Source organism: Orycteropus afer, unplaced genomic scaffold (assembly GCF_000298275.1).
Source record: "Orycteropus afer afer isolate SDZICR_OR568_19922 unplaced genomic scaffold, OryAfe1.0 scaffold00019, whole genome shotgun sequence".
Taxonomy (NCBI): domain Eukaryota; kingdom Metazoa; phylum Chordata; class Mammalia; order Tubulidentata; family Orycteropodidae; genus Orycteropus; species Orycteropus afer.
In genome coordinates this window covers 99608-112366 of record NW_006921606.1, presented here as the reverse complement: position 1 = coordinate 112366, position 12759 = coordinate 99608, and positions in this window count along the sequence as shown.

Below are 12759 nucleotides of genomic sequence, written 5' to 3'. Positions count from 1 at the left end.
CCTTCAAGGCTCAGGGGTCCAAGATTATCTTCTGTGTCTGTGTTAATTGGTTTCCCTTTTCTTTGTTGAAGAGCGTCTGTGCAGTCCTTGTGCCTAGTCCGCCATCTTGCCCTGGATCCTCATTAATGATGAGAAATCCTATTGATATATTATTGCAATCATTTTTTAATTATCTTCAGTAAGATTTTACTTGCATATGGTGCTGCTCAATAATTTCCACATTCTGTTGAATCACCTTTCTATGAAAGAGGCACAAATATGGAACTCTTTCACTCAATTGGCCAGGTAGATGTCTTCCAAATTTCTTGGCATAAATGAGTAAGTGCCTACAGCGCTGTATCCATTTGTTGAAACATCTCAACGAGTATTCTGTCAATTCCTGGAGCCTCATTTTTCATCAATTTCTTCACTGCAGCTTGGACTTCTTCATTATATACTGTTGGTTCTTGATCATATGCTACCTCCTGAAATGTTTGAAAGTTGACCAGTTCTTTTTGATATAGTTATTCTGTGCATCTTCTTTTGATGCTTCCTGTTATCATTCAACATTGTTGTTGTTATGTGCCGTTGGGTCATCTCGGATTCATAGCGACCCCTCCTTGGGTTTCCGAGGTGGTATCTCTATGGAAGCAGATTGTCCAACCTTCCTTCCAAGGAGTGGCTAACCTTCTGATTAGCAGTCAAGTGCCTTAGGCACCATGTCACCAGAGCTCCCTTATTCAACATTATGCCTATAGAATTCTTCAATATTGCAACTCAATTCTTGAATTTTTTCTTCAGTTCTTTCAGTTTGAGATATGCTGAGCATGTTCTTCCTTTTTAGTTTTCTAACTCCTGGTCTTTGAGTATAGCATTTCATTATAATACTTGACTTTGTCTTCTTGAGCTGCTCTTTGAAATTTTCTGTTCAGTTCTTTTATTTAATCATTTCTTCCATTTGCTTTAGCTACTCTCCATTCAAGAGCAAGTTTCAGTATCTTTTGACATCTATTTTGGTATTTTCTTCCTTTCTTGTCTTTTTAATGACCTTTTGATTTCTTCATGGATAATGTTCTTGATGTCATCCCACAATTTTTCTGGTGTTCAATGCATCAAATTTATTCTTCAGATGGTTTGTAAACTCAGATGAGATATAATCAAGGCCATATTTTGACTCTTGAAAACTTGTTTGCCTTCAATGTGAACTTACATATGAGCAATTGATGGTCAATTCTACAGTCAGTTGCTGGCCTTTTTTTTGACAGATGATATTGAGCTTCTCCATTGCCTCTTGCACAGATGTAATCAATCTGATTTCTGTGTATTCCATCTGTCAAGGTTCATATACCTAGTCACAGTTTATGTTGCTGAAAAAGGGTATTTACAGTGAATAAGTCACTGGCCTTGCAAAATTCTGTCATGCAGTCTTTGGAGTAATTTATTTTCACAAGTTTGTATCTTCCAAATAAGTGCTTTTTGTTTCCAACTTTTGCATTCCAATCACCAAACAAAAAACCAAACTCACTGCCATGGAGTCGACTCATAGTGACCCCTCCTTGGGTTTCCGATGTGGTATCTCTATGGAAGTAGATTGTCAAATCTTCCTTCCAAGGAGTGGCTGGTGGGTTTGAACCACCAGCCTTCTGGTTAACAGTCAAATACCTTAGGCAAAATGCTACCAGAGCACTAGTAATTATCAATACATCTAGGTTGCATGTTTGGTCAATTTCAAACTGCAGAAGTCAGTAAAAATCTTTAATTTCTTCACCGGCTTTAGAGATTGGTATGTACATTTGAATAATAGTAATATTAACTATATAAACTCATGAAAAATAGAACAAATTGATGTCCATATGAAAAAAAAAAAAAACTAAATCTTGATCCTCACCTTCCACCATTTAAAAATTAACTCAAAATGGATCATAGATCTAAATGTAAAAGCTGAAATTGTAAATCTCATAGAAAAATGGGATACCATTTTTGTGAACTTGATTTAAGCAAATATTTCCTGGACAAAATCATTAACCAAGCAAATTGATAAATTGAACTTCATCAAAATTCAAAAGTGCTGCTCTTTGGAAGATATTGTTAAAAAAAAAATGTACAGGCAAGCTACAAACTTGGAGAAAATACATGTATCTGTAAAGTATTTAATTCAGAATATATTTTTAAATTCCTATATATCAATATAAGAAAGCAAATTATCCAATTTAAGTCAATGGACAAAGATTTGAAGAGACACTTTTCAAAAGACAATATATGGATGGATAATAAGTGCATGAAAAGTTCTCAACATATTACTCATCCCAGCAAATCCACTGCCATAGAGTCTATTCTGACTCATAGTGACCCCCATAGGGTTTCCAGGGCTGTAGATCTTTACAGAAGCAGACTGCCTCATCTTTCTTCTGCAGAGCAGCTGGTGAGTTCAAACTACTGACCTTTTTGTTAGCAGCCAGATGCCTTGACTTCTATACCACCTGAGCTCCTTATTAGCCATCAGGGAAATATAAGTAAAAGCCACTATGAGATGAGCAGCAAAAGACAATATAGATTAATTGGACTTCATCAAAATTAAAAAGTATATCATGAGATGAAAGCCCATCATTCTCAGTTCTGGGGAACATTCCAGCTGTACTTCTTCCAAGACAGATTTGTTCATTCTTCTAGCATTCTATGGTATATTCAATATTCTTAACCAACACCACAATTAAAATACTTCAATTCTTCTTTTCTCTTCCTTATTCATTGTCCAGCTTTCACATGAACAGGAGGCTATTGAATAGACCCATGGCTTGGGTCAGGTGCACCTTAGTGTTCAAAGTAATATCTTTACTCTTTAACAACACTTTACAGAGTTCTTTTGCAGCAGATTGGCCCAGTGTAACATGTCATTTGATTTCTTGACTGCTGCTCCAAAGGGCATTAATTGTGCATCCAAGTGAAACAAAACCCTTGACATCTTCAGTCTTCTCTCCATTTATCATGATGTTGCTTATTGGTTCAGTTGTGAGGACTTTTGTTTTCTGTATGTTCAGGTGTAATTCATACTAAACATTGTAATCTTTGATCTTCATAAGTAAAGATTTCAAGTCTTCTTTACTTTCAGCAAGCAAGGTTGTGTCATCTACATATTGCAGGTTGTTTATAAGTGTTCCTCCAATCCTGATGCCGCATTCCTTTTCGTATAGGCCAGCTTTTCAGATTATTTGCTTTGCATACATATTGAATAAGTATGGTGAAAAGGCACAACCCTGACACACATCTCTTTTTAATTTTAAACCATGCATTATTCCCTTGTTCTCTTCAAATGACTGTCTATCTATGTACATGTTCCTCATGGGTACGTTTAAATGTTCTAGAATTCCCATTCTTCACTTTAGTCAGTGAAGACTGAAGACATGACCATCAAGTCAATTCTGACTCATAGTTACCCCTATTGGGTTTCCAAGGTGGTAAATCTGTACAGAAGATTGCCCCATCTTCCTTCTGTGGAACAGCTGGTGGATTTGATGTGCCAACTTTCTGATTCATTTACATGAAAACAGAAAATATGAAGTAGGAGGGAGAACGATGAGGGAGCTAGCTATCCAACTGCTTAGATTTTTCTTTAGCTGGAATGAAGGCAGCTGGTTTCAAGATGTAAATCTGGACCCCCACAGTAATTGGACAATTATGATTAACCAGAAGCATTTTATTGAAGCACCATTTAGTAAGTCTTACCCCAAGGAAAGCAGGTTTAAGGTTACATTAAAAAGTAACACTGTGTGGAATATTTTTTCTTAAGAGCAGAGAACTGAACTGGCATGCAGCAAGTAAACAACAAGCAGCGTGGGACCAAGGTGAGACCTGAGGATCAATTCATGAAGAGCAAAATGGTGAACTCGATGTAGTCAAAGGCCATGGGGAGCTCATGGCCTTTGCCATCCATGTAGGGCTTCTTTGGGAGATGCAGTAGTCTGCTTGTTCCTGAGTCAAGTTCTGGTATAACTCCTCAAGGAGTACGTACTGATTTCCCTCTGAGATGGGGGCACAGAAGGCACTCTCGATCTCCTCACTGGACTTGACATTGTCAGTTTCATGTAAACCATGTATTCTTGAAGGGAGACATGGCCATCCCTGTTAGGATCCACAGAGTCTAGGATTGCCTCAAATTCAGGATCAGGTTCCCCTTTCCTCATCATGGGCAAGTCATAGCCCAGGGAGTACAGGTAGTATTTGAACTCCTGGTGTTTCTACCTGCCAGACTTGTCCTTGTTGAATTGTTTAAACATCATGCTGAACTCTTTGAGGGCCTCCTCGATCACACTTTTTGTATTCCTGGCCTGGATCATGGTTGTGCTGCATGTGCATGCCTAGCTGTTCAAGCTGGCCCTACTGCTGGGCCAGGCCCACCATGCTATGCTCCATGCACTTGTTTTCCAGTATAAGTGCTTCCTCCATGGCAGCCCCCAGGTCTTCAATCTTCTTGAGCTGACTCCTCATGGCTCAAATCTTCTGGTGTTTGCATTTGGTAGCTTCAAACTAGGATTCGAGGGTTCCTGACTCTTCCACCATGAAGGATCCATCAAGGATATATGGTCTGGTCTTTTGGTTCCACTGGTGGAAGGTGTGGTGAGCAAACTCCTGGAGTAACTTGTCATTCTCCTCCTGCTGGCCCTGCTCCTTCTACAGATCCAGCTCCCTTTCCTTGATGATTTTTTGCAGGTTCCTCCAGGTTTCCTCCAAGGCTTCCATGGTGAACCAGGTGTAGGGTTTGGAGGCCATACCGAAACTCTTTGTCTGACAGTCCTGCTTGGTGAACTGGTTGAAGTCGGCTTGGGCTGAACTAAGGGAAGAGTGGAAGACATCATGGGTCTCATACAACACTTTGATTTATTCCTGCAAGTTGCAGGGCACTGGGTCGGTTAAATCCTCCCCTGCATTTTCAAACCAGCTGTTGAAGGCAAATGCCTTTTTGGTAAAGGTCAGGAAGGGGTCTTCCACCTCACAGAAATGACTTTGCACTTCCAGAAGCTTCGTCTTCCAGGTGACTAAGTTGGCCAAAAGTTGGCTCCACCTTTTCATAAGGAAGGGATGCCAAGCCACAATACCCTTTGACTGAATGTGCTTGGCACCCAATAGCTAGTCTTTGAGGGCAGTGATGGCAATGCCTTCCTGTTGGAAGGCCTGTGGGCCAGCATTAAAAGTTTCCTGTTTGGTAAGGAGAGTTTGGACAGAAGACAAATCTCGGCCATAATCATCTGTCTTTAAGCTGTTCTCCTTTCCACCAATCCACGTCTCCATGACTTTGCCCTTCCAACTGAACTGCAGGAAGGCAGAGTTCTCATCAAGTTTTGCCTTCCTCTGGGTTGCAGCTTTTTCCAGGTCAGATGCTTTCCTATTTAAGCCATTCATCTTTGAAAAGATGTGTTCCTCATGGTGATTGTTCTTCTTAATGAGGTCTTATCCATTAGTGCAAATATCATTCACACAAGCTTTGAGAACAGTGAAATTTTCGTGTTTCTTCAGCAAGCCCTGTATAGCAGCTAGAGTGTCTCCAAATCTTCACTGGTCACCAGCGTCATTTTCTCATCCATCTAGGATTCTTCCTCTTCCACAGTGGCTACAAACTGCTGATACACCAAGGATTCTTCTAGCCACTGACTCCAAACTGCTGCTTCAGCTCCTTCCAGTGCTCCACAGACAGTGCCAGATACTGCTGAATCTCTTTCCTTACATTAGTGTTATCATCAGACTTCTTTCCAGTGTCCAGGATAACCTGATTTTTTCAAATGCCTTAGGCAATGTGCCACCAGAGCTCTTTAGTTTAGTCACTAGGGAGATGAAAATGAAAAGCACAATGAGATACCACTTCACCCCTGCTTAGAATGGCTATGACTTAAAAAAAAAAAAAAAAAGAACAGTTGTTGGTAAGGATGTGAACAAATTAGAACACTTATCCATTGCTAGTGGCACTGTAAAATGGTACAGCCTTTGTGGAAAATATTTGGCAGTTCTTAAAGAGCTAAATATAGACTTACCAGTAGTTCTACTCCCAAAATAATTAAATTAGTTTCTCAAAAAACTAAAAATAGAACTACCGTATGACTGAGCAATCCCACTGCCTAAGAATATGCCTAGGGTATTTGAAAACACAGATGCAAACATGCATACACTAATGTTCATTGCAGCACTATTCACAGTAGCCAAAAAGTAGAAACAACCTAACTGCCTATCAACAGATGAATGGATAAACAAAATGTGGTACATACATACTTTGTTGTTGTTGTTATGTGCCGTCAAGTCTGCCTCAACTCATAGCGACCCCTCCCTGGGTTTCTGAGGTGGTATCACTACGGAAGTAGATTGTCCAACCTTCCTTCCGAGGAGTGGCTGGTGGGTTTGAACCACCAGCCTTATATACTACTCAGCCAGAAAAAAGAAATGAAGTCTTGATGCATACTACAACATGGATGGAGCCTGAGGATATTTTGCTGAGTGTAATATGTCAATCACAAAAGGACAAATATTTTGTGACCTCAATTATATAAAAAGACAAAAACAAGCCAATATATAGAGACCAAAATTTATTAGTGGTTACCAGGGTCATGCGGGAGAGGGCAAAGGGGAGTTCATGATGATAAAAATTTCACAGTGATTAAAGATAACAGCTGCACAATTGATTAGTATAATTGATGTCACTAAGTTGTACACTGATAATAAGTTAAAGCATCAAACTCAATGTGATATAAATTTTTTTCTACAACGAAACATTAGCTGATAAAGCTACTATGTACAACAAAACACCTCATGGATTTTAGATTCTTGGTTTGGGTTTAAGGTCATGGTCTCATGGGACATTCCAATTAGTGGCCTAACTTTGGTTTTAGCATTAGTATTCTACCTCCACTTGACTGCTAACCAGAAGGCTGATGGTTCAAACCCACCAGCCACTCCTTGGAAGGAAGGTTGGGCAATCTACTTCCGTAGTGATTGATACCACCTCGGAAACCCAAGGAGGGGTCACTGTGAGTCAGGTCTGACTCCATGGCACATAGCAACAACAGTCCATTGCATAGTGCTTGGGGTCTTAAAGCTTGAAAGTGGCCATACAGGGCACTACAATTGGTCTCTTTTTGCCTGGAGCAACACAGGAAGAAAAAGAATCAGGAATAGAAAGGAGAAAATCAAATGCATGGCTGATTCCCTTTATGAACAACTGCCTCCTTTGCCATGAGATCAGAACTGGATGGTGCCTGGAAACCATTATGGGATGTTTTGATCAAAGATTCTATAGAAGAATCCTGATCAAAGGGAGGAACAGAATTTCAAATTCTAATGGATTCCAGATTTTCTAAAGCCACCGACATTGGATGAACCTCTGAAACTATTGCCCTAAGATAATTTTTAAACTTGAAATTTTAAACCAATAATATTCCCTGAGGTCTCCCTTAAACACTTGTTTGCAACAGTCTAGCTTAACCAGTTTTTAAAAAAAGTCTTTTGTGAACTTTGTACTTTTGTAAAGAATTATCTATATGGGATCAAAGGGATAACAGAAACTCAAAATGCTAAATATTAAGTGTGGGAAGTGAATTTATCTCAATAGTGAGAGAACAAATTAGAAAAGGAGGGTGAGAATGGCTGCACAATTTGAAGAATGGAGCTCTGGTAGCATAGTGACTAAGACACTTGCCTGCTAACCAGACGGCTGGCGGTTCAAACCCACCAGCCACTCCTCGGAAGGAAGGTTGAGCAATCCTACTTCCGTAGTGATACTGCCTTGGAAACCCAAGGAGGGGTCACTATGAGTAGGGGCCGACTCGACGGCACATAACAACAACAATCAATATCACTATATTGTACATGTAGAAATTGTTAAATTGTTTTATGGTTTGCTGTGTATATTTTCAACAAAAAATAAAAACTATAGATAAATATGTAAAAGGATTAAAAGTAGGTACACAAGCTCTAGTGGCATAGTGCCTAGTGGTGTTTCAAACCTACCAGCCTCTCCTTGGAAGGAAGGTTGGGCAATCTACTTCTGTAGTGAAACTGCCTCAGAAACTCAAGTAAGGGTCACTATGAGTCGGATCCAACTAGATGGCAATGAGTTTGGTTTTTTGGGTTTACACAAACTGCTACTTGTACATCAATGTCCATTGAAGCACTTTTCACAATAGTCAAAATGTGGAAATAATCCATTGACAGATGAATTGATAAACAAAACGTGGTACATACAAAGAAATATTATTCAGCTATAAAAAGATGGATCTTGAAAACATTATGCTGAATGAAATAAATCAGTCACCAAAGGACAAATATTGTATAATCCTACTTATTTAAAATAAGCAAATGCATAGAGATCAAAGTTTATTAGTGATTACTTAGTGTTTAGAGAACACTTAGTTTCAGTTAACAGTGTTGGAACAATTTGAAAATGCGTAGTGGTGGATGTAACTAATGTCACTGAATTGTACATATAAAGAATGTTGAATTGGAGATTTTTTTTCTTTCTTTCTTTTTTTTTTTTTTTTTTTTTAATACTAACCACAATTGTATTGCATCAGAATTTGTCTAGAGCTTTAAGGATAAGAACCAGGATCAGCTCAAAGCTGATTCCTGTGAGGTACAGGTCATACACACCTCCACTCTCCAACCTTTTTACCAATTCTGACACCAGTTGTCCTTCCCACCACACCCTACTTCTTTGTTGGGCTCAATAATTTATTGCAATGGCCATCTAGAAGTTGCAAATAGACTGAACTTACAGGTAAGTGTTTTATTAACAAAGTAACAAGGTAAAACTCAGCATCAAGAAACATGTAGGCAAAGCCCCTAATGTAGAGAGTAAGTCTTTCCTTTCTTCAGTGCACAATGGTTTTCTCAGCTCCTCTCAGCCACTCAAGCAAGCAGGTCCTTCTCTCTGCTGTGCACACCACCTCTCAGATGCAGAGGCCTCCTCTCAGCCATCTCAGGACAGGCCACTTCTTTGCCTTACATGCCCCCTTTCAGCCATGCAGACCTCCTCTCAGCCCACTCAGGATATAATTTTTCACCCTGCACACCCCCTGTAAGCCATTCAGGCCTCTCTGCCTTTGATCTACCTGCTACTGGCCTCTCCACTACTAACTGACCCAGCTTATAGTTAGTGTAGCAGCTTTGTTAAGCAATCTCTTGGCTGTATTCCTAGCAGCAAGTTTCTGCTGTCACCATCAACTCTGTCGCAGGGCTCCTTCCAGACCTCTTGCTGTCTTCAGTATTACAGCCCTTAACCTATATTACAGCTCATTTAAGATATTGCTCTCCTATTTTCTTTCTACTCCTTCTCTCTTCTCTCTTCTTGCCTCTCTTGCCTGTTCTCCTTTCTTAAACTTCTTTAGGTACCTGCTTATATAAACAAACTCCTTGTCAGATTTCAAGGCATTGTCCTCCCAGAAGGGCCTCATGCTGACCAATCCCTTGGTGTATCAGTCACTTCCATTGCCTAGTATATTGAAAAATCCTTGCAAGGTGTGTACCAATCAAAGGACAGGTTGCAGCCCAGGGTCAGAGGAAAGCATCAATCAAGTTGTTTACACTTTACTCAGGAAAGGTCAACCATCTTGGACAAATATAACCAGCCCTCTGGAATAGATAACTCCTCTAGGCTTAGAGGGAAAATCCTTCAAGCTGTTTTTCCAAGAACAAAGACAAAAGATCAAATAAAGGAACTCATTTCACCACAACAATAAAGCAAAATTTTAAAAAAAATTATGAGATACTACTTCACATCTGCTAGAATGACTAAAAATAATAAGGCTTTAGTACATTTATAAATGGCATACTACTCAGCAATAGAAGGAACGAACTACTGGTTCATGAAGTATTATAAGTGAATCTCAAAAGCATGATGTTGATTGAAAGAAGCCAGACTCAAAATATTCTTTTTATATAAAATTCTACAACACCCAAAATTAAGCAGTGGTTGCCTCTGGCAGCAGTCGAGATTCAATGAAAATGAGCATAAGGAACATTTTTGGGCTTACACATTTTAATTGCAGTAATACACAAATACATGCATATATAAATTTAACTGCAGTTACTTCTTACTGGTGTACAGGCATCTGCTCTTGACCTAAAATCTTAACAGTTCTCTACATGGTGCCTAGAACAATCTCTTAGAAAGGTAAATCAAGTGGCAAATAAGCGTGTGAAAAGACATTCTACAGCATTTGGTACTAGGGAATATTAAATTAAAACACTGATGTGATCTTTACACACCTATTATAAACAACCAGTTACCATCTAGTCAGTTCTATCTCATGAGGACTCCATGTGTGTCAGAGTAGAGTTTCCAATGAGTGATTTTTTGGAAGTAGATCACCAGGCATTTTTACCAAGATGCCTCTAGGTGATCTTGAACCTCCAACCTTTCAGTTAGCACCCAAGCACATTAACAGTTTGCACCACTCATAAAACTCTAAAATAGAACTACACACACCTATTAACCAAAGAAAAAAAAAAAAAAAGAACCAGACTCACTGCCATCTGACTTAAGAGTCAATTCTAACTTACAGCATTACTGTACAACAGACCAGAACTTCCCTGTAGAATTTCCAAGGTTGTAAATCTTTACAAAACCACACTGCCTCATCTTTCTCCTTCAGAGCAGCTGCTGGGTTCAAGCCACTGAACTTTTGGTCACCAGCTGAGTGCCTTAACCACTGTGCCACCAGAGCTCCTGCATATGAATATTAGCTTTATTTATAATGGCCCAAAGCTGGAAGCAACCAAAATGTCTGTCAGCAGTTAATGGATAAACAAACTAAGGTAAATCCATACAATAGAATATTATTTTACAGTTAAAAGAAACAAGCTATCAAGCCACCTACTACATGTCTGTCATTTTGTTGTATTGTGGTGGTTTGCATGTTGCTATGAAGCTGGAGGCTATGCCACCAGTATTTCAAATACTTGTAGGGTCACCTATGGTAGACAGATTTCATCAGAGCTTCCGAACAAACACAGACTGGGAAGAAGGACGAGGCCATCCATTTCTGAAAAAAATTGGCCAGTAAAAACCTTATGAATAGAGGTGAAAGACTGTCTGGTATATTACTGGAAAACTTTATGAATATCCCTGAAACATTGTCTGATATAGCACTGGAAGACAAAACCTTCACATTAGAAACCACTCAAAATACAACTGGAGAAGATCTGCCTCTTCAAAGTAGAGTTGATCTTGATAATGTGGATGGAGTAAATGTTTTGGGACCTCCATTTGATAATGTGGCATAACTCAAAATGCGGGGAAACAAAACATCTGCAAGCATCCATTAATAATCAGAATGTGGAATGTGTGAAGTATGAATCTAGGAAAATTGGAGGTTGTCAAAGATGAAATTGAACAAATAAATATCAATACCCTAAGCATTGTTGTTGTTGTTGTTAGGTGCCATCAAGTTGTCTCCAACTCAGAGCAACTCTATGCACAGCAGAACAAAACACTGCCTGGTCCTGTGCCAGCCTCACAATCCTTGCTATACCTGAGCCCATCATTGCACTCACTGTGTCAATCCCTCTAGTTGAGGGCCTTCCCCTTCTTCATTGACCCTCCACTTTACTGAGCATGATATCCTTCTCCAGGGAATGGTTCCTTCTGGCAATCTGACCAAAGTAGGTGAGACAAAGTCTGGCCATTCTCGCTTTCAAGGAACATTCGGGCTGCACTTCTTCCAGGACAGATTTGTTAGTCCTTTTGGCAGACCATGGTACTCTTACCCTTCTTCTCCAACACCACAACTCAAAAGCATCAACTTGAAGATGGTGGAATAGGCAGAAAGACTACACAGACCCTCTTCAACAAAGAAAAGGGGAACCAATTAACACAGACACAGAGGATAATCCTGGATTCCTGAGCCTTGAAGGGAAGGATGTAGAAGTGGATTAAACTCCAACTAGTAGAAGAATTTGCATAAAAATACCAAAAGAGGAGACATATGGAGCTGTGGTCCGGCATTGATCCTGAGCTATCCTGATGGCACAGACAGCTTGGAAATTGCTGAGTGGTGGTAGGACCTAAGAATTAACCTAAAAATCAGCCCCATTAGCCAGGGATTACACAGAGGACTGCTCTGGTAGCTGGGGAATAAAAGATGAGGCAGCAGCAAAGAGAAAGTTGGGCTGAGCTGTGGACTTTTGCCTGTCCAGAGGGTGCAGCCATCTTGAATGTTTACAAGCAGCTTGACCATTTTGGATATTTAAAGCAACAGTGCTTTCCCAGATCCCAGGGACTTAAGAAAAGGTTCCACTCACTAGTAACCCCAAGGACATTCCAAACCTGGATGGAAGCAAAGATGTGACATTCCCCTTGGTACTCTTATACCCCATACCCACTTAGTGAACAGAGGTGCTGCCATCCCCCACCTTCTGGGCCCGCAAGAACTCCATCCCAATCTGTGTGCTAAGATGGAGGTTGGGTGCCCTGCCCTGCCTCCCCTGATTATTTTTTCCTCTTTTTTTTTTTTTGTTTTTGTTTTTGTTTTTTAGTTTGCTTGTTTTTGTCTGTGTTAAAACTACTATTATTATTACTACTTTTGTCCTTTTTACTATTATTCTTTATTCATCCCCTCCAAGGTCCTAGGTTTCAACCTTTTTCTTTTCCCTGTTCCTGGTTGCAATTTTTTTCCCTTTTTTATCGTGGTTAACCCCATTCCTTGCTTTTCTTTATGCATTTTTTTCCCATTTTTTTCTTCATTGTTCTCTTTCTCTACATTTTGTCTTAGTGACCAATCCCCAGATATTGCATGTTTTCTT